The sequence below is a fragment of the Haliotis rubra genome, unplaced genomic scaffold (assembly GCF_003918875.1).
Source record: "Haliotis rubra isolate DU_JTF1 unplaced genomic scaffold, ASM391887v1 Scf1571, whole genome shotgun sequence".
In the NCBI taxonomy this organism is placed as follows: domain Eukaryota; kingdom Metazoa; phylum Mollusca; class Gastropoda; order Lepetellida; family Haliotidae; genus Haliotis; species Haliotis rubra.
Window position 1 is genome coordinate 4749 of NW_025765527.1, and position 21817 is coordinate 26565.

At 38.1% G+C, this 21817-nt stretch overlaps 2 long non-coding RNA genes across 2 annotated transcripts; both read left to right on the plus strand.

The window, feature by feature from the left end:
* The first annotated feature begins 4046 nt into the window (after window positions 1–4046).
* On the plus strand, window positions 4047–16993 carry LOC124271105. Its single transcript, XR_006896945.1, has 4 exons — window positions 4047–4206; window positions 15083–15165; window positions 15465–15584; window positions 16859–16993. It is a non-coding gene; the product is annotated as an uncharacterized LOC124271105 (long non-coding RNA).
* Window positions 11971–12565, plus strand: LOC124271106. Its single transcript, XR_006896946.1, has 3 exons — window positions 11971–11997; window positions 12260–12264; window positions 12498–12565. It is a non-coding gene; the product is annotated as an uncharacterized LOC124271106 (long non-coding RNA).
* Window positions 16994–21817: the final 4824 nt, after the last annotated feature.

Genomic DNA, 21817 nt, shown 5'->3' on the forward strand with positions numbered 1-21817 from the left:
ATTAACTCAAAATCATAAAAAGATATTCCAAAATCTTACTAATGTGGCCTTTTTTTTCAGTTTTTGTCAATAAGCAATCAGAATTGTTGGAAAAAGGTCTGAATCTTTTACAATCGGGTTGTTCCTGATTATGCATAATTAAAGCTGACTTGATGTGTAAATGTCATCTTGGTATATAACAGAATTGTTATTTTAGTCAAAACTTAATTTAATTGTGTAGTTTGAGCAGGAGCGGAATAGTTATTTGGGGTAAAAATTCAGTCCTACCACATTTTCATCAACATATTCTTTCATAAAGAATAGAAAAGGTTATGGTATTTGTAAAACTATCAGTGATTAAAGCTTCTTTAACTACATGCTGATTAAATTGATGGCTATACCCTAAATTGTCTGTGGCATCACATCTTATTTTCAAAATAGGGTCGGTGGTGCTTAATTAATGCACGGTTGAATATATACATCTAGTAAATCATTACATCAATATATGAAAATTGCAGTGAATTTGCAGTGTAACGATAGCAAGTGATAAGATCGTTTCGTCTTTTGACACAACAGTGCATTGCTGGTAAAATGAACTTATTTCAATCCTGTGCTGTGTACTATGAACATTGGGTGCTTCGAGCATGCATTATGCGTGGAGAAAAGCGCATTACGAAAAAAGACTATTATTATTATCAGATTCACGGAACTCGAGAAGTCACTCGTGCGTAACAATATGTGTAGTGTTCACACACATCAACATTACAGCCTCTTAGTCATCTCTAAGCAATATCACGTCATGGTTATGATCGGGTGTCCCTGTGAGTGATTACGTGTCAGCTCGTCAATATTTAGTCAGTTCGTACATATTCTCCGACAGATACTACTTGTATTCCGGATGTCATTAAAGTGATGTAACTTTTAGCTTGAAAACGGTGTAAGATTTTACTCCGAAACGTCGCTTTATGCAATAACAAGAAGTTGCCATCCATAAAGATGTATGTTTCATTTATAGCAAGTGTCCATAGCAAAATGATAATAACAAAATGTCCATAGCATCGACAGCAGGTGAAACAGTCAAATGCAAGTGAAAGTGTTCAGATGATATGTTCACTAACATGTTATGTTCAATAAACACGTATAACCTGTCATATACTACCTATCAAAAGTTTAGACTCACTTAAAGCACTCACTATATGTTATGCATATATACTGGACAAAATAAGTTAGTGATATTGTTTTTTATTATGATTTATCTTTTATCAGCGTGTCAATGAATAAATAGATCATTATTCAAAATTTAAAAATTTACATATATCCCTAACTATTTTTGTCCAGCATATATGTGGTTACATCAAAGATGAATTTCTATACTAACTTTGGGGATGACGAGGATCATGCATCAAATTGCTGAAATGCATGTGCCAATATCCTGCATGTGCACAGCTGCGTTTTGGTGTAAGAATTCACCAATTTTCACTAAGTTTCATCATTCATTGAACTCATGACAATACCCTTTTCAGCGTTACGAATTCGTTTTACAATACATCAGTTCATGTGTAAACAGTACATTTAAACTATATAAAATATTTTCCAAAATCTAGCTTAGATAGGTTGACTGAAGTAAGTGGCTACATTTACACTAGTGAGGCTACACTTTTGATGGGTAGTATATTACGAGAAGTAAGAGACACATGAACGAAGTTCGAGTACCATGAACGAAATAACCGCTCTAACGACATACAGTAACCCAAACGCCGGGTGCCTTATACATGGATTAAGCTAACTGATAATAGCAATATCAGGGGTTTAGTGTGTCTTCACATGATACACCCCAGCCAGTCTTTAAGTGTTTCAAATGTAATCAACTAAGGCATCAGTATATGTGTAGACGTTATCAGGACACGTGCTTTACACTTCTCACATGCACACTCAATTATATACCATGTCAGCAGGAATTATATAACTGTATGAGTAAAATTGTTCGTGTAGTAAATAATATTAGTTTGCCTGTTTGGCTCTATGATATCTCGTTATCAGTGACGTATGCCCATCAGTAAAATATACGAAACATTTATGAATCCTTATATATGCTCTTCACACTATGCTAAGGATCAAATCATGGATTCAACAGAAAACTATGATGCGGGGTCAAATTTGGTTCAAATATCTAAGCTTATTGTAAGCATGGATCCTAGGTTTCAGTATGTCATTTCATATGTGGAACCCATACATGCTATTGACAGTTGTTGTGTACGTGTCACTGACACGTTCCATGATTACAAAATGGTTGATTGGTGCCATGAAAACCATTCTGATAGTTATTCATGTATCAAGTGCATAAGGTTAGATTAAAGTGACTGTCTGCCTAAAGAGGGGTTACCACATTATCATTTGTCCAGTTTTAAATGGATACAATTTTAAATTATGAATCTACGTTTAAGTAAAGTTGTGAATTTTTGTGATCCTTAGCAAAGTGTGAGTAGTATATTTTTATGAGAAACTGTTGGCCTACGGCCTACTTGTTTTGGATCCAAGCATTTAGAAATACATGTATGCACAGTTGTCATTGACAACAGTATGATACATTTCATAGTTGCCTCCTCGATTAACATAATGCTCTGACATCTGTCAGGAAGACGTATTATGAGTCGTTCAATTCAGGCGGCAAGTTATAATAATATGGTGTTCATTGTCATACAAATGACTTCCCTCACCTAAAGCTTTGTAAATACAACTAAATGTAAATTCCAGTTAATGCGATTATTTTATGACAACGTTATCAGCAGGAATCATGAAAGAGTTATGAGTTATTACTTTATAAACACCATAATCCTAATACCTTATCGTTTTATAAGCAAGGATTATGGTGATGAAGCTGACTTGCTTGAAAATAATATTGTTTCACTGAACGAATGGAGTTGAAATAAGTGAAATTTCTGACATGTAGTTATTCTTTCATTTTCACTTGTGTTTCATTTTCACCCAAAACGTAGCCTTAGACAGTTCAACATTCCCCACTTATTAGAAGCAGTATCATGTTGTTACAATGTCCTTTAATATTCCTGTAAATTATCTGTCGAAAACACGAATTTGACACAGAAATCTTAATCGGAATTAGATTCCACCTTGGCGTTGCTGAAAATATTGTATTTCTTAGTGTAAAGCGAATTTGCCTTCCTTCACAGCTTTCAAAGTGGGTCTTCATTCTGTTTTCATTTCAAATATCCGTCCACGAGGTTATACTTCCTGTGTGAAAATGTCGAAGGGACCTCGATGGGTTTTCAGGTTGAGATGAGTGCATTCAAGAGTAACATCTGCATGTGGCTTTCCACAACAGGGATGTTTACAAAAAAGGGCCAATAGTAATTCTCACAATGACACAGTTATTTGCTATCGAGTTCTTTTCTGTTGTGTGAGCGGAATTTTACAGCATAATACAAGTGAATTATTCATATGGAAATTAGGACAGGGCTGTCTTTGTCCTGTACGGCATGTTCGTTTTCTGTCCTAGGTTGGGTTTGTGCAAGGATCCCAGTTTCACCCCGATGGTGACTTGCCATAAGCACTATACATGCCCACTTAAGCATTCCTATCATTTATCGAGGCCCAACTGGTGATACCAGGGCGTGCACACTAATCGACACTTAAATATCATTCATAACAAATTAGTTATAGATTTAGGGATAGGTGCTGTATTTTACGATACGGTGCTGAGATTAATCCCACTAGTCTCTTTCCTCGATAATTCCCTTCGCTAAACTCACACACCCTCTATTATGAACTACTGTCCTTTGTCGACAGATATTTTAAATTGATTACCTTGTTTTCATCGCTATATGGCTGTAATATTGTCGATGCGATGTAAACTTTGAACTCACTCACTCACTCTGTTATGAAATATATGAGTTTAAAGAGGCAGATACATGATAATGACTACATAGCTTCATTCAATAATTACAAACCCAGGATGATAAACTGTTTGTGTACTTAGAGATAATAAGTATCCAATATTAGATAATAACAAGTGATGTTTACTTGAGCAAATCCTGCAGAGACACCAAGTACATTTTCACCACATTGAAAAAGGAGGCAACCTACAATCCGGATGTAATATCAACTTTAACGAAATACATGTTAATACACACACCAGGTGGCGAGGACGCCTTGCCACAATTTCCTTCCCGGTTGTGTTTCACTGAATTTGTCAAATTTGGAAAGACACTGGTGAGTATCAATAAGCTTGTACATGTCTATCATACATTTGCAGCTTGATATTTTTATGTCTCATATATATGTTTTAACATAACTATGTTACATATGTTGAATATATGTACTTCAACCTTGCTATTATCGCTCATGTAATATGTTTACATAGCGTCCGAAGTTTGAGTTATTGTATATTGTCAGAGCGGTTGTGTCATGGTGATCTGAGTCTATTTTCGGTTGCAATGTACGGTGAATCTTGTTGATAACAAGATGTATTTCTGGATACCTGTTTCGTTCAGTTATATGTTTCTACCTTTCTCGTAATACCCATGGGCACATGTACATACATTTAGCAGATTATTGCTTCGAACATGAGTGAGTGAGTGATAGAGTTTGTGAGTGAGTGAGCAATATTTTACGTCACGAGTGAGTGAGTGAGTGAGCAATATTTCATCCATGTCGTGAAAATTTTAAAACTGTCATCGATGGACAGAAAAAGAACAACTGGCAATATTTCACATATTTGTCTTTAAAATTCGTTATAGAACATTACAACTGGGTATTTGACATTTTACATAACAAGAAGGCAAAGTGATCAACATCCCCTGCAATGGCACAATACTCTTCAAGAATATGTCTACGAGTTACGATTATGTCAAATGTTTTGGCGTGAGTATAGCTAAGTGGAAGGAGAGTACTGAAAGGTTTCAAAGTTTTGCTCCGGAAAGAGTACTAGCACCAATTTCAGTCTAAGTCAAACTTGTTGCCATGGAAACGCAAAAATATTTTATTCAGAAATCCCAAACTACCAAAAGGCACCAGTTCACCAATAGAACTACCTATGTATGAAATTTGGTGACGAAACAGTGAACAGTTTTTAAGTTCTGCTCCGGAAAAGAGCACTACCACCAATTTCAGTCTAAGTCAAACTTGCTGCCATGGAAACGCAAACAAATATTTTATTCAGAAATCCAAAACTACCAAAAGGCACCAGTAGACAACCAGATTTATCTATGTGCCAAGTTTGGTGAAGAAATATTGAATGGTTTTAGAGTTTTGCTCCGGAAAAGACAAATGTGCACGGACGGACGCACGGAGTTGCGGGGGATAAAAATACTCGACAGTAACACAGTTAAGGACACCATACTAGGGACCATGGGGACTTACGGTACCTCTGCTGACTACATGGTTCCCCGGACGGATTTACACCTTTCACCAGTTACAGGCGGTTGTCGAAGGTTTAGCCAGATATTAAAATGAACAATTATTCAACACTTTTTGAAATTTGAATGACATGGTCTCTCTCCGGGGACAATATTTTTACAATGCTTCAACCCTATCAAGGACACAGCCACTATCAACCTCAGTTCATAATCATATCCTACAAATATATAAAAGAAGACATTCACATCAAAATTCATTAATAATTCAATTTTTTTGAAAAATGAAAATATTAAAGGATAACCAACATTGCTAAAATGATTCTTTACTGTGTTCACTTTGAAATATGTCCCTTGAGATGAAAAACTCAACAGTCAAGCAAGACGTGCTTGACTGTAACTCTCTCATCACAGGTGATACAAAACTAGGATCCTCATCCTCTCAGTAACTACTCGTATGTGTATCTCGAGAGGCATCGACCTCTTTAATTCTAGACTGACATACCAAGTAGTTGTAACCGAGAGTTGGATTGATTTCAGGCAGCCTATGACCCGTGAAGGTCCGGGTTAGAATATTGATCTTCAGTAACCCATGCTTGTCGTCAGAGGCGACTAAGGGGATCGGGTGGTCAGGCTCGCTGGCTTGGTTGACGCATGTCATCGGTTCCCAATTGCGCAGATCGATGCTCATCCTGTTGATCACTGGATTGTCTGGTACAAAATCGATTATTTACAGACCGCCGCAATATAGCTGTAATATTGCTGAGTGCGGCGTGAAACTAAACTCACTGATACAACCTATTTACCCCTACCTGGGTATCCACTGCTTTTGCATCAGATCAAGGATGTAACATCTGATAATATGATTATAATCACTATAAAGGATAAGGAGTTGTGTCACAGGTTTGTTGAAAGCTGCTTTAGCAGCAGCATCAGCATCAGCCATTGTGTTACCAGTAATCCGAACGTGGCTGAGTAAGCAACAAAACACGATGTCGTATTGGCCAGTAGCCAGATCATTATACAATTCAAGTATTTCGATTCAAAGTGAATGTTTAAAGGAGAAATTGTCAATGGCTTGAAGACAAGAGAGGGAGTCAGAAAACACATTTAACTTTTTAGACTGGCTGTTTAAATATTTAAGAGCTGTTAATTTTAAACTGGCATTTGATAACCTGAATGATATGGTTCTGGATCCAATGACAGTAGCACTAGTGACTGTGCCACCACTGAAGACAAATGCTGATGTCTTAATGTCTCATATTAATAAATGTATTTAATTTAGATTATTCTAAAGTCTCTGCAGTTCCATTGAATAATATTACAGAAAGTACTCATGGTGGTTAGACTGGTGATCTAGATCGGGGTGTAGGTCGCTAGTAAGCGGAAGCTCTCTGACACAAATGGACGATGAACTGCTAACAATCCTCCTCGTATTCTAATAATACTACAAAGTAAAACCTGGTTGGTCAAAAGAGCGGGGGTACTTTTAACATTATGTATTGATGGGGCGAATTTTTAACTTGCTCGTTGAGTGTAGTGTCGTGAGTGAGTATGTAAATATTTATCGTCACATCGGCAATATTTCAGCCATTTCGTGACGAGAACAGTTATTGATTATATTATAGATCAATAAAATTAAAAATAGAAGCCTGTTGACGAAGAACAGTAAAACTACTAGTGTATCACAGATATCCATTTAAAACTAGTAATTAAATCTAAAACTAAAACTAGAAATAACAAGACAATGTAAAACGGGCTATAGATTGCCAACAACTGAAGGTAGATCACCATACTATAGTTTAGCATGAAATGCATGTGGACCCGGTTTTTGTAAATATCTCTTCATCCAATGACCCAATCGATCTCAAACTGTGCAAGTGGATGTTTTGTCAGACAACCTAATCATATTGTAAATCACCGATTTTATGCATTTGTATTAAAGAATCTGTCTATGTAAGTGTCTACACAAAATAATCAGCAGAACGCAGATTGCTTGCAGAGGGAGGGAGCCAATGACCTGTTACAGTGGCAGTGTTGGGTCATAAAGGTCAACGTTCGTCAATGTAGGTCAGTTATGCACGTGCCAGGTATGAAGAGGTGTCACAGGTCGTGAATAGGGTAAGGTGGGTGCCAACTGTTAACCATCATACGGAGTTTGTTCCTCTGAGTTGTTCAACATTAACCACAAAACCCATTAGTGAGAATTATTCTGTAGGTTAAAATCTTTAAATTTGTAATGTTAATGTCATATTTTGTTTATGCAGTACCTAAGTTGAAATGCATTTAAAGAACACAGAAAGTATATTTACACTAAATCATTAATCGGACCACCTATGGTTAGAACTCAACAACTGTTAAAGCCCTGTTCCCTCGGACACAAGCATACACAATCATGCACACTCATTGAAGAATGAAGACAAAATTGTTATGTTTTGATGTCGTTCACATTCCAAATTAAGCAATGCATTGCTAATAGCTTTAAGCATATAGATAATTAATATTTATATTTTCATGATAATTTTATATGAAATGAGTGTTTCATGTTACACTATAAGTCGTTCGAACTAGTCAGTGCTGTCACTGTTAAAAGAAGTTATATTTCTTTGAGCATATCTGGCTGGATACTATTATTATCTGTAAATATAATAACAGAATTAAACTTCATCAAGTTCACTCCATTCTTCCACAGAGGAGTCATCAGTGTCCAGACGAATGACAACTGGATTAACTGTTTCCTCCTTCAAGCCATCTTTGAGCCAGTACTCTTTCCCCACCTTCTTGACATGTTCAACACATGCATGCCAGCGTGCAATGTCAATGTCACATATAGCAGTGTTGACAATGTGCTTGACATCATTCAACTTGAATGATTGATTTTCCGGGCCACTGTACTTTTATCCTTATTACTTATTATGCACTTGTCCCCAGATAAGTTCGATTGGGTTGAGATCACAGTGGTACGGTGGTAATCTCAAGACATTATGGCCGTGTTGGCGTAGCATGTTGTCAATGTTATATGTGGGTGGAGGTTTGTTAGGTTTAATCAAAGAGTACAACTGTGGTTTAGTGGCCTTAATTGAACATTGTATATTGTTATTTGTTAGCCATTGCTGCATATCTGACTTCTTTGTATTGGAAGTTGGGCACCTATTGTTTGCATCTCGAACACTGTGATAGGGAGCACTGTCCATGACAACAAGACTTTGTAAGGCAGAGCTGGCAACAATTGTTCCTCAACATACTGTGTGAAAACCCTTGAGTTCATTTCTGTATGATAGTCCCTACCATCTGTGCTCTTTGACAGAAATACCAGAACACACCCAGGTAGGAATCCACGGTGGGAATCCAGCATGAAGAACGATTAAACGTTCACCTTTGCCTGTTGGTATTTTCCTACCATCACTGGGATCAGTGGGTAGCCACTGTCTGGCAGCAGTATGGTTTGCATTGACCCAGGTCTCATCCAGATATATGGGTTCGAACCCATCCTCTCTTGCCTGCTTAATTTTCTCTCAGATAGTTACACCTTATTTTCACAATATCAGATCTCTCACACATTACAAGATTCTGGTTTGCTACCTTCTTGTACTTGTATCCAAATGTGAGCAGTAGTTTGCTTAGCATAACCCTAGAAACATTAATGTCGTGATCCTCTGCAAGGATGTGTTTTAACTTTCTTGTGGACAGGTGTTCATTTCTAGCAAATAGCCGGCGAATGACATCTCTGATGCCCCTGATGTCAAAAGAATCTAACGTTGGATGCCTACCTTTTGTACAAGGTTTTGTTTATTGGTTGTTGGTTTATTTGTCACAATTTTTAGCACGATGTTCTTTTTTTATGCCAAGAGCAAAAGTTGTACGTTTCATGTAATCCGACACCTTATAAATCGATTGCTACGTTTGCTCTCTTTTAAAAAAATATTCAACACATTTCTAATTAAACGTTTAGCATCATCTGAATAAGCTTTCATGATGACAGCTAGAAGTAGTCAATGTGAATGATCCAAATGGTCTATCACTGTGCAGTGCACAGGTAACTATCATGAACTGCACGTGCATTGACCTTTATGACCCAACACTGCCGCTGTTACAGGTCATTGGCTCCCTCCCTCTGCAAGCATTCTGCGTTCTGCTGATTATTTTGTTGACAGTTACATAGACAGATTCTTTAATACAAATGCATAAAATCGGTGATTTACAATATGATTAGGTTGTCTGACAAAACATCCACTTGCACAGTTTGAGATCGATTGGGTCATTGGATGAAGAGATATTTACAAAAAACCGGGTCCACATGCATTTCATGCCAAACTATAGGGGCCATGGGGACTTAGAGTGCATTTGCTTCCTGCATGGCCCCTAGCTGGATCTACATCATCGCTTCAGCTGTCAGCAATTGTCGACCAATCTAGCCGTATAGTGTTGTGAAATTGCTATCTTAACATCTCCTAGTATTAATATTACACTGTCGATACCCAATACAATAGGAAAGATGCACATATAACACATGCCCGTAACAAAGTGATAATATCAAAAATACAAGTTAAACATGCGTTCATAACAAACACAACGATAGGGAAGATGCAAGTGAAACTATTCAGACTATGTTTAGTCATATATTTTGTTTCACAGACAAGTCTGTGCAGCCCCACGTTTGGGTTTAGTGAGTGTGTAGCCAAAATATCCCAATAAGTTTTCAAAAATGTCAAATCAACTAGAACAATAATAGACATAACTGTATGTGCATGACGTGTGTGTTATTACTCTTGGACAGTTACCATGTGTTATAGTATTCCTGTAGGCAGGTTCGTATTTACTGTGACATTGTCTCCATGATATCGGGGAAAGAGGTCAGATCAAATGGCTGGGTAAGCATGACGAGATCACCCCAGGGGTTTTATCCCAAGAGTACGTTCAGCAACCCAATGTCAGTGAGATTTCCAGTTGGGAAAGTCAACCCAGTTGAAATTAGGAGAAACATGCCCCTTGCAACTATATATTTAAGCGTGTCTGTTACGACGTAAATTGGTCTCACATTTTAACATCATGAATGTTTCCTTGCATAATAGGCAATGAAATGTATTTTATTACATTTTACCACAGGGGTTATTACAATTTGCCGCAGTTTAAGTTACTACAATTTGCCGCAGTTTTTATAACAATTTACCGCGGTATTACAATTTACCGCGGTGTTATTACAATTTGCCGCAGTTTATTACATTTTACCGCGTTATTACAATTTACGTCGTAACACCTTCGTATTCGACATAACGGTGTTTGACTGTATGATGTTTATAACTAGAAATAGCAACTTACGTTCTTACTCCATGGGAGCATAAATAAAAAAAACGGCTATACACTATCACTACCAGTACCATTCAGCTGTGTTTGTTAACAGCTTTGCATCTCTCATTCGTCAATGATTAGCCTCTCCTTAAATGACTTTATTTACGATCCGTCCCTAAGAACGTCCATGTTTTATGTACGCGTATTTATTTTGCTATTGCGAGTACAGATATCTTCCTGAATATTTAGATAGGAAGATACCTGCATGTGAGGAAAAACACGAACACTTAATGCAGCATAAACATGTCCCTCACGTTGTTACAGTTTCCCGTGTACACAAAATGAAAACCCTCAACATGTTCATATTTTACCAAATGAAATTGTGTACATGAATGTCCAAAAAACAGAAAAAATAACACTGTGTATGGAAGCTGCAAATATATATCACGGTCGTGAGTAAATATTGTTTAAAACCACATCAGCAGTATTGCAGTTATTCGCGACTACACCGTCAGTTATAGAAATGTCACAATAAAGAGTTTCTCCATGAGGAAACATGATACACGGCTAGCATTTTCATTGAATAAAATTCGAACAATAACACATGACTGGGAGATTGCGGTAATGTCCATTACGGTATTTCATGGTAAAGAGATAAAATTATGATGAAAGCGGAAGTCATGTTACAAAAGAATGCGAACGTGTCTACTGTCAGTTTGCCAATATGGACCTGGTGCATGGGCGTGTCTTTGGATTTTGTGTGGTTCAAAATTGTACTGTGTACCATATCGCATTCACTCCGCTAAACTAATTGATGATGAACACGTTAGTTACTCACCACCAACGTGGTGGCCACATACATTCATTTTCAAATACAACAATGTGTTTTAGAGGTGATCGCCGTCACATCGTTGAAATATAGAAGAAACAGTATCATTCAAACTGGAGCACTCTAGCCATTTCAAAAATAAAACATACGCTCATGTTGTTGAAACCAATTCTATCACGCTGTTTCGATATTCGACACTTGTTTATTAAGTAGCTGTGAGATGAGAATTCATTTTTTGCAAGTAGTCGAACAAAGGCTATTCTATGTTGCATTGCATTGCGAATTGTATTGAGGTGGAGATGTATTTCTTGAGACCTGTTTCGTCCATGGTACTTGACATAGGTATCTGCTTTTCTCGTAATGTACATGGACACATCTGTACTCATTTAGGAAATAATTGCTTTGAACATATGAAACCAGCAGCGAACCTCGATACTGTTGGTCGCGTACCGATCCGTCGAATTTCTGATTTCAGAGTAGTAAAATGCATTCGACGGATCGGCACTGTGATCTTAGCTATGAATTAGTTATGTTATCAAAACATTGGATCATACCAAAAAAAAGACGCAAGGGGTGTTGGATGGTTTGACTCTATGTATTTTTTTGTACTTTTGTACAGTATATATCTTTGCCTACTCATATGATACAAGGAGAAATTGATGCATTAAATATATGTTTGGACTCTATATGTTTTTACTTTTGTACAAAATTGAAATTGATGTATTAAATAAAATGCATTCATAAGGAGAAATATATAGTTCGTGATGTTCAAACTTCTCGAGTAGTAATTTAGACTTGGTGCATAAACCTGGGGAGTATAATAATGTAAGTTATACAAAGTAGTAGAGTCTCGGTAGAGTCTCTCAATTCTCTCACATATCTTTGTTATAAAAATTGCTCCAAATAAGGTAAGTTTTTCATTTTGGTTGGCTAGCGGTCCTACAAACTTATAAAAAAAATGGCTGCTTTCTTTACTATTCTGGTAGATACTTTTGTCTGCTCTCCTCCTCATACCTAGGATATACAAGGAGGACATGGAACTCGTCTTCATCTGTGTTTCTACAGAACAGGCAGAGCGCTGCATCAGGGTCAAGGTTTTAGCCCAATACAAGCCGACCCCTTAATTAATGAACTTAGACTCTCCCAGTGTGTTAACGCAGTCTGAAATTCGACCGATTAGCACAGAACCACTCAAGCATGATTCGACGGACGGGCACTGCTGGTTGTTCAAAATTCGGCGGATTAGGCCGTAACCCTACTGTTAACTTGTGAACCAGTCAATAGTTATATAATCAGTGCATATTCCATGACAAATATTGTTTGTATTCCGAGCGTCGTCAAAAGTGAACGTGTTTAATGTTTCATATATTACTTACGTCAACGTAACCACATGTAAAAGTAGACGTAACACTAAAGTACTGTCGGAAATAGAAAAAACCCAACTGTTTTAGGCTATTACTCTGTATCCCTAAAATGTACATAATTACAAATAGCATATGTCGAAATAACCATCATCCGCCTAACTGAGCGTTCAGTAGGATGCTTAATAGAATATCCAGAAAAGCATGTTTACTCGTAAGATCGGTCAAAACCTAGAAAAATACGAATAGCTGCTGAAAACAATAGATCAGAATATAGATGGCAATTAGGTCGCTCAGCCAGGTATGAAGACGGACCGTCGATTCACCTGGCATGAAATGCATGTGCTGCATACAGGCACAAGGGGTCATCTCAAAGATATTTTATGCTTTTTCATGTGCGTTGTATATGTCTCATCTATTGATTAACATCTTACGTTTTCTTCTTCCATAAAGTTTATGTTGAGATATGTAAAGGTGCATGATACCCATAGAAAAGCATAAATTAGCCATCGTATTAAATGTCTAAAAATATATAGGTGACATGACCACCCGAAGATCGACAGGACTGGATATTATTTGTAAATTGTGATGACATGCCGTTTACTTACCCAGTTTAAATCTCCTAAAGGATTATATCATCTTAGCGGATATCTCTATCCCCTAGCCCGACCCCTACCACCGTCTGCGACACCGGCCCCGTCCTGGTATTGCTTTTGAGACGACCCCTCCTACCTGTTTCTTTTCATAGTGATAGTGAGACTCCAGGGTAGCTTCGTCCTTAACAGTTGCAGTCTTAAAGTTATTATTTTTACGTCAGCTATCGTTTATAATGAAGCTAATTTTAATGTCAAAATGGGCATTTAAAAAAGTTTCCTTTGTAATACAATATATTCGCAAACTAATTTGCATAAAGCCATGGTCTGTCACAAATAAGTCGCTTTCGACTTAGAAAAAGAACTGCATTGCTCATTTCTGCACTAATCTCTCTACAGTAAAGTCCTGTTTCTACGCTTCCTATCTCCCTACCCATGGGCGGATCCAGGAATTTTGAAGGGGGTGGGTGGTGGGTGGGTGGGTTTCAGGGGTTCAGGGGTTCAAACTCCCCCACGCACCCCACCCCCAATTGGCTCCGCCAACGGAAAAATAAAATCTGCAATGTGGTCTTAAGTCATTTTCAAAGGGGTGGGTGGGGTTCGAACCCCTGAACCCACCCTCTGGATCCGCCAATGCTACCACTGAGACTGTATTTAGGCCGAACTTATTTTAACAGATATTTCACATTTTCACATATTAACTACATAAATTGTAGATATAAATGCGAAAAAATAGTTTTTGTTTATTTACGACGGTACTTTAGGACTCAAATCCACTGTCATCTGTTGAAAATACTGCAACCCGACAGTCGACACCCAAGACGCTATCAGACAGAACTTCCTTTCACCCAACCCCCATAGTTGACAAGGAGTAGGTAACAATTCCTCCACGTATGCATGGCCAGCCCGACCCACGGAGCAATAGTAAAACACTACATACTAAATAAATGTTCATCTATTATCTCTGGCTATTCTGGGTTTGCATTTTATCACATTTCCTCAACATTCCAGTAATAATAACAGAAGCATTTATAGCACATGTCCATAACAAAGTATGATATCAAATATGCAAATTAAACAGGCCTCATTAGCAAACGGAGATGTTATGTTTATGTACTAGTACCTCATTTGGACCCATCTGTGCAGTCGCAAGTTGCCTCATGAGTATGGCGTGCGTGCAACTGAAATATCCCAATAAGTCTTACAAAATTGCCATTTATAATTACCTGAGACAACAATGAAGGTATATACATTAACTGTTCTGCACGTCCCACATATACAACCAATTGTACATCAAGTCAGCAGAGAGGATAAAAAATAGGTAACTTCTCTGAACTCTGAGTGTGCATTCATCCAGCCATGGACATTTACCATGTATTACAATATTCCTGCCGGGTAGTATTTTACTGTGACATTGTTTCAGTGAGATCGAGAAACAAGTCGTATTAAATGGCCGGGTACGCATAACAAGATCAGCCCATGTGCACATCCAGTAAACCAATGTTGGCAATCAGTAAACTTTAGTGAGATTTTCAGTTAAGAAAGTCGACCCAGATGAAATTAGAAGGAGAAGCATGCCCCGTGTGACTATATATACAAGCATGTCGTCATGTGAAATATGGACAGGGAGCAGAATGAACGCTAATGATTGTTTCGTTGCAGGTTCCATCCCCGGGAACAAAGCCAAACACAATGGCGTGGTTTTGACCACGGTGTTGTTTTCTCGATCACTCGAACACTCACTGGTAGGACATTTTATAGGGTATTTTGGTAGTTGGTATGTTACCATTAGTATGAACTCTGCATCTGGTACTATGTTTCTTGTAGTCCATGACATCATGCATACAACAGTTCTATCTGACACGTCATATAAGATATGATTAGCTGGGACTAAATATTAAGTGGCATTGAACAAGATGTTCAGGAAAGATGTGCTCAGGAAAGGTGAAACATATTCTTTTCTGATGTTTTTTAAATGTTAAAAGTAGATATAATTGAAAAGCTAAGACCAAGAAATCGGTTTCTTGTTTCTTCATCTCTTCAGCTGCCGAGTGTCACTGCAGCACTGCAGCTGCCTGTGCCGTGTTCCCCTCTACTCCCTGTAGCCAGGTCGGCAATCCAGACAGATGTCAGGAAGGATGGTACGGTTCCCATTGCCAGAGACGTGAGTATTGGAATTTTACATTACTCGTATCAATGTGCAAGTTGATCGAACTTATGTCCCGTTTAGATAAAACAATTTCAAGCATTGAAGAAATCCATGTCTGTAGTACTTGCCAAAGTGTTTTCTGCCTAAAACATGGGTCGAAGTCCTTTTTAGAACCTATATGTACCTATAGATACAAACACATTAAGTAAGGACCAAACCTCCTTTGTGTCGCATGTTACTCTCACTTAGACACGCAGACTAAGTACTGATTGTATCCTAGTCAATATGGCCAAAGTATAGTTTATGTCCACGGAACTAAGTTAGTGAGTTACGAGTTTACATTACATTGTCTATATTGTAGCCATATCCCGATTGAGTAAACATTAATTATATTTAAATGTTTGTCGACAAAGAACAGTACAACAGCAGGTCACAGTTTATGTATAACACATACCAATTCCATATTAAAACAAATATCATGTAGTATAACTTACAACAGACCACAAGTAGGCAAAGCTAGACCACCCTTCTGCAGACCAAGGAGACTTACAGAGATTCTGCTTCCTACGTGGCAGAAATTATATATCTAGACATAAACATTAAATTATGAAGCATATTCTTAATACTATAATGTATAGAAATATATAGAAATGGTGGTATAGCGGGTTCTTCGTAAAATGCAAAATGCAATCACATTTGAACAAATCCATTTACGTCCTTGTTGAATAGTATCGCAAAACAACGTGTGGAACAAGTTCTTTCCGGTACCATCATATCTTGGAAAGTTAATTCAACTCTACGATTTCTTAAACTTAATGACCTATGACTGTCTATGAATGGGAGGCATAATTTGTAGTGGTCATTTTGTTTTAACGTTCATACGCACCCTGATATATTCCTGAGTCTCAATTCCCTGGTTTATTTGCCACATTGGAGAAGGCCACAGAAAGAACAACAAAATGCTTTAAGAAGTGGTTGCAAACCGGAATTGAAATTGCTGAGTAGTATGTTTGTATTAGTTTCTTCTACATGTTTCAATTACGAATTGCGAATATACACGTATAAGCGCAGGTTTCTTGACTATGTGCGCACAATGTTAGAATCAGTTGTTGCAAAGAAAATAGTCATATCATATTTAGTCCTGTCGAAATGGTATTTATTTGCTGTAACCCTTACTCCATATTTGATTCTTGTGATGGATTTTTAAAGAGCAGCTACATTAATTGCCGCCGTTATTCCTCACTATTGTCTCATGTGGATGATCTTGTACATCGTTTCACTTTCTTCAGGAAATATTGCCTTAGGACGAAGTGCCACACAGAGTACTTCTTACATTGAAAACAGCGTGAGGACAGGGAATACAGAACACCGATACGACGCCAGGTACGGCGTGGATGGCAGAGCTGCCACCGACTTCTATAGTAAACCACTGACATGTAAAATACCGCCGAAGGAGATCAACAGCCAGCATGGGCTGTGTACCTGAACATCTCAAACACAGACAAGATACAACACGTTAAGCTGTATCTACGTCAGAGCCGTGAGTATGGGTCTCGCAATACAAATCCGTACTGTTTACATAAATGGAACTATCATGTTTAACTAGACATGAACTTTTACTTGTAAATGCAATTTATTACTATGCCTTTTACTTGTCGCGATTCGTTCTGGTGCTGACTCAAATGTAATATTTGATATTTGAAGTAACTATTGTCACACTGAAACCAGTACTGGAGAGAAACAGAGGGATGAAGATATATGTTGGTGGTCAGCTGTGCTTCCAGTGGTAAACGGACACATACCCGCCTGCTATAGCTGACGTCAAATGTCAACAGCAAGCTTAACAGGAAACAACCTCACTATACAGACAAGCGATTATCTCACGGTGTGCGAGGTGCAGATATTTGGTGGGTTAACATAGCCTTATGGGTTTGTGAGTGGCAGATTCTTATTTTGCGTTGATTTGCACATTAATTCCACTCATTTCAGATGGTGATACTTCTTTGTTTTAATGCTCGATTGTTCGCCTAATATATTTCGCTTGCTTTCTCAGACACTTGATATCGCTGTCACAGACAATTTTTCACGTGGCATTTACCGAAGTTCAAATTACACGTAATATAATGGGCATAACACAATCGAAATACATGATACGTGATTTTATACGTGCTGTGCAATGTAGCTTAGAATTCACTTCAGCGTTTGTGTTTGCATATTTTACCAGTGACTTTAAAAAAGCAAAGTGATCTGAGAACACAATTAAAAGTTCAGATTTCGAAAGATACATCGATATACGATATATTGTACGTTTCAACTATGAATTAAGAGAGTAGGTATGATCAAAACTCACTGTTAATTCTCACTGAAGGGTATTTTGACATAATTGTCAGCTGCATATTATCGCTTACAATGATACAAACTGTTGGACATCTGGACTTCCGACAAAGGAGCCTACTTGTCTTTTCTTGTCCTTTTCGGGTAATCGAATTTACGATTTTGTGAAAAAAAAAAGCAAACTTAGTACAAAGGGTTTTTTCCGATGGCTAGGGCGTGCATCTCTTTCAGATTCGATGTTGGAACTTCAATCGAACTCGAGATGAATGATGCACAGTTTGGTCACACTATTATGTAAATATACGAACTTTGTATCCCTTTTTCTGTTCAATGCGCACTTTTTTAAATCACGAAGGCCTTGATGCACCATAAGGGTTAAGGCAGTACCGATAGTCTGGGTAACTAGACGCAATAACCACACAGTGGTACTTTTGAAATAAGTCTCACGCAGCATAGTGACGTCATTCCTTTATCAATTGGCACCAGTGACGTCATATTACAAGGAACTGAAGCCATTGAGGCTTTATTATGGTATTAGGACCCTCAGTAAATGTGCAAAATATGGATGGAACTAATGCAAACAATAAATGCCATATGAACATACTTGTGCATATATATTGTTTTAGTTTTGAAACTAATGGATACATGTTATAATTTTATTGTTGAAATTGATTTTCGAGTAAAGTAGCACTTTAGTAGCCTTACAATCGACTATTAGTTGAGACGATTGATTGCAAATACAACCCTCAAACATCCCTGTCAGTAACATGTCATCAAGCTGGGAGATCCTAGTGTAAAATGAAGTTATAGGCAACAGATTTATAATATGTTCTCGTAATGAAACAACAGATATAATGGATATACTATGTTCATGGCTGACTGTCTTTCCAGTCTCGACTTACTGCATTATAGGTTTCTGTAGGTCGGAAGGAATGTACTCTTTTCCCAGTTGTTATACCCCAAATGCCTTTGAATATCTACCCGTGGGAGATCCGGGTTAGAAATTGATCTTCACTAACCAATGCTTGTCGTCGAGAGGCGACTAACGGGATCGGGTTGTCAGGCTCGCTGATTTGGTTGACACATGTCATTGTTTCCCAGTTGAGTATATCGATGCTCATGTTGTTGATCTCTGGATTGTCTGGTCCAGTCTGGATTATTTACAGACCGCCGCCATACAGCTGGAATAGTGCTGAGTGCGGCGTAAACATAAGCTCACCCACTCACCTTTGAATTTCTTCTTGAAATACCTCGTGTCAAAAAATAGAAACGTCACATAAACTTATCACGCAGGACGTAACATTACAACTGTTTTTTTTACTGACACGTTCTCATGTTCCTGTCTGCATCATGCCCATACAGACGTTATGGTTCTAATTGTGCGTCTCAGTGTTGTCACTGTCAGGGCACTGACGTCTGTGACTTTCAGCCAGGATGGTGGCCAGATCTCTGTTCACAGGGTAGGTACATAATCCTTAATTATTCATGTAAAATTGAAACGCTTAGTCTTTTTGTTGATGGTTTATCATATCTTTACAGCTTGCTGTGACGGTCGCCATGGACACCACTGTCAGTCTGAGTGTGGCCAATATAAAGGAAACCTGCCTTTTAACAAGATCAATGGAACATGTCAACAAGGATGTCAGCCAGGGTTTCAAGAACCATTTTGTAAAGTTGCGATATACTTTTAATGTGACGGAAGTTAACGTGTTCTGTCTTATTGCATGATAAACACTGTTCTCCACTGTTCATACATGAAGAGAACGAATGAACCGATTTTTTCATTGTTACATTCAGTATATATATACATCTCCTCCTCTTCATGTATTATTGCTACTTGACAAGGGTACAGGAGAATATGTATCGAAACGTTGCACTCACGAAATAAAGAAGTTGTTATTCTTTAATTTTTTTCCTATATTGTACGTCTCAACTTCTAAAATGACACTCAAAGAAACATAGCAGCAAGATGAAAATGTATCTCCTCTACTCCCCAGAATGTGTTGATGGTATGTACGGGGATGACTGCATGTCACGATGTGGTCAGTGTAAAGACGCCCTAACCAATGATAAATCCAGCGGGGAATGTCCCGAAGGATGTCAGGGTAACTTCATGAAGCCCCTATGTCAAGGTGAGACACTAAAATCAAAAGAAATAAAATTCTTTCTTTTATTATTTGGATTCCACAACATGCATATGCAAATTGGTTGGTTGGGTTGTTGTTTAAGGCCACAGTTCCAGCTATATGGCGGCGGTCTGTAAATAATATTGCCTGGACCAGACAGTCCACTAATAAACAGCATGCGCATCGATTTATGCATTTGGGATACGATGTGTCGACCAAGTCAGCGAGCCTGACCACCCAATCCCGTTAGTTGCCTCTTACAACAGGCATGAGTACTGTTGCTGAAAACCTAACCCGGCTTTTCACGGGTATATGCAAATTTGGTGACGAGATAAATATTTTCAAAGGTTCATTGTACATTTCATTTACTATTCCTTGAGAGTAGCTTTCTGACATATGTCAAGTCAGCTGCACATACATATATAAAGCAATACTGACCACGTATTTATGTTCTGAACCTGGGTTGGACTGCGAAGGCAGCACTCAACAAATCTGTGACACCACTTCGTATTCCATATATTGATTGTAAAGCCGTTATTAGATCTTATATCCGTGATCTAATGCAAAGAAGTAGGATACTCAAGAAGGTATTCATGCATTGAATGAAATAAAACCCTATATTGGTTACACCTACTTTGGTTGTCAGTCCAGATTTGAAAAAGTCATTTTAAGACGATGCCGTATTGACGTAGTATTTGTGTTAGTTTAAATTATAGCTAAATTTTCCTACAATCGCCACCGGCTGAAGGGATGGTGTAAATTTCCAGCTAGGGTTCATGCAGGTCGCAAAGGTACTGTATGTCCCAATGGTCCCTAGTATGGTGATCTACCTTCAGTTGTCGGCGATCTATAGCCCATTTCTATACTGTACTGACCTAATTTGAAATGCAATTTTAGAGACAGCTGCTAGTTTTGATTCTTTATACTGTGATATTCTAGTTGTTTTACTGTCATTTCCTTGACAGGTTTTATAATTTAATTGCATATATTATGAATTTAAAACTTTTAAGTCACGATATGGCTGAAATATCGACAATGTGACTATAAATTTACCTCACTCACTCTCTCACTCACTCACTCAAACTGGGTTGTACAGAGTGTCCAGCAACATCAGGATACTCAAACCGTGAAGTGCCAGTTGCAGCAACACTAGATGTACTTCTTATCTTAGCTGTCATCGCTCTGTTGACATCAATCGTTTATATCAGAAGGTAATGTGTGAATGATATAGAGGGTCATGGTATTAGACAACAATAAGTGTAAATGATTTTTACGTTTTGCGTCAAGATTGTTAATTGTCGTGTGGATGCATATGAATCAAGCTAGTGATCAACGGGCATGAGCAGCCGGGATCGCTCATTGTGTAAAATTGTCTTTGTGTGCAGACTCTTTCAGTATGAATCTAGGTACCACTACACAAAGAACCACCCACGAATCCGTTGGTATATGACCAGATTGTGGCCACATGAATATGTGCAGACACCGGTTGCAGGCACAGCAACCTGCAGTGAACTTGGACAAAGTACTGTGACTATGTGTCCCAGTCCATCCAGCTGTAAATGGGTACCTCGTAAGGATGGGAAAGCCTCAATACCTCGGTGCGCCTTGTGGCAGCCAGAGTTGTATGATCCCCAGGAAGTTGAGATTGATAATAAGATGTGCCGGTGAGATTGACATCCAATGATCGAGGGGAAAAATACCAGCGCCTTGAGCATGCACTAGTGAGCTATATAAATATCCTATAATAATAAAAGTCTAAGAATATACATCAATCTGACATGGAGCTTG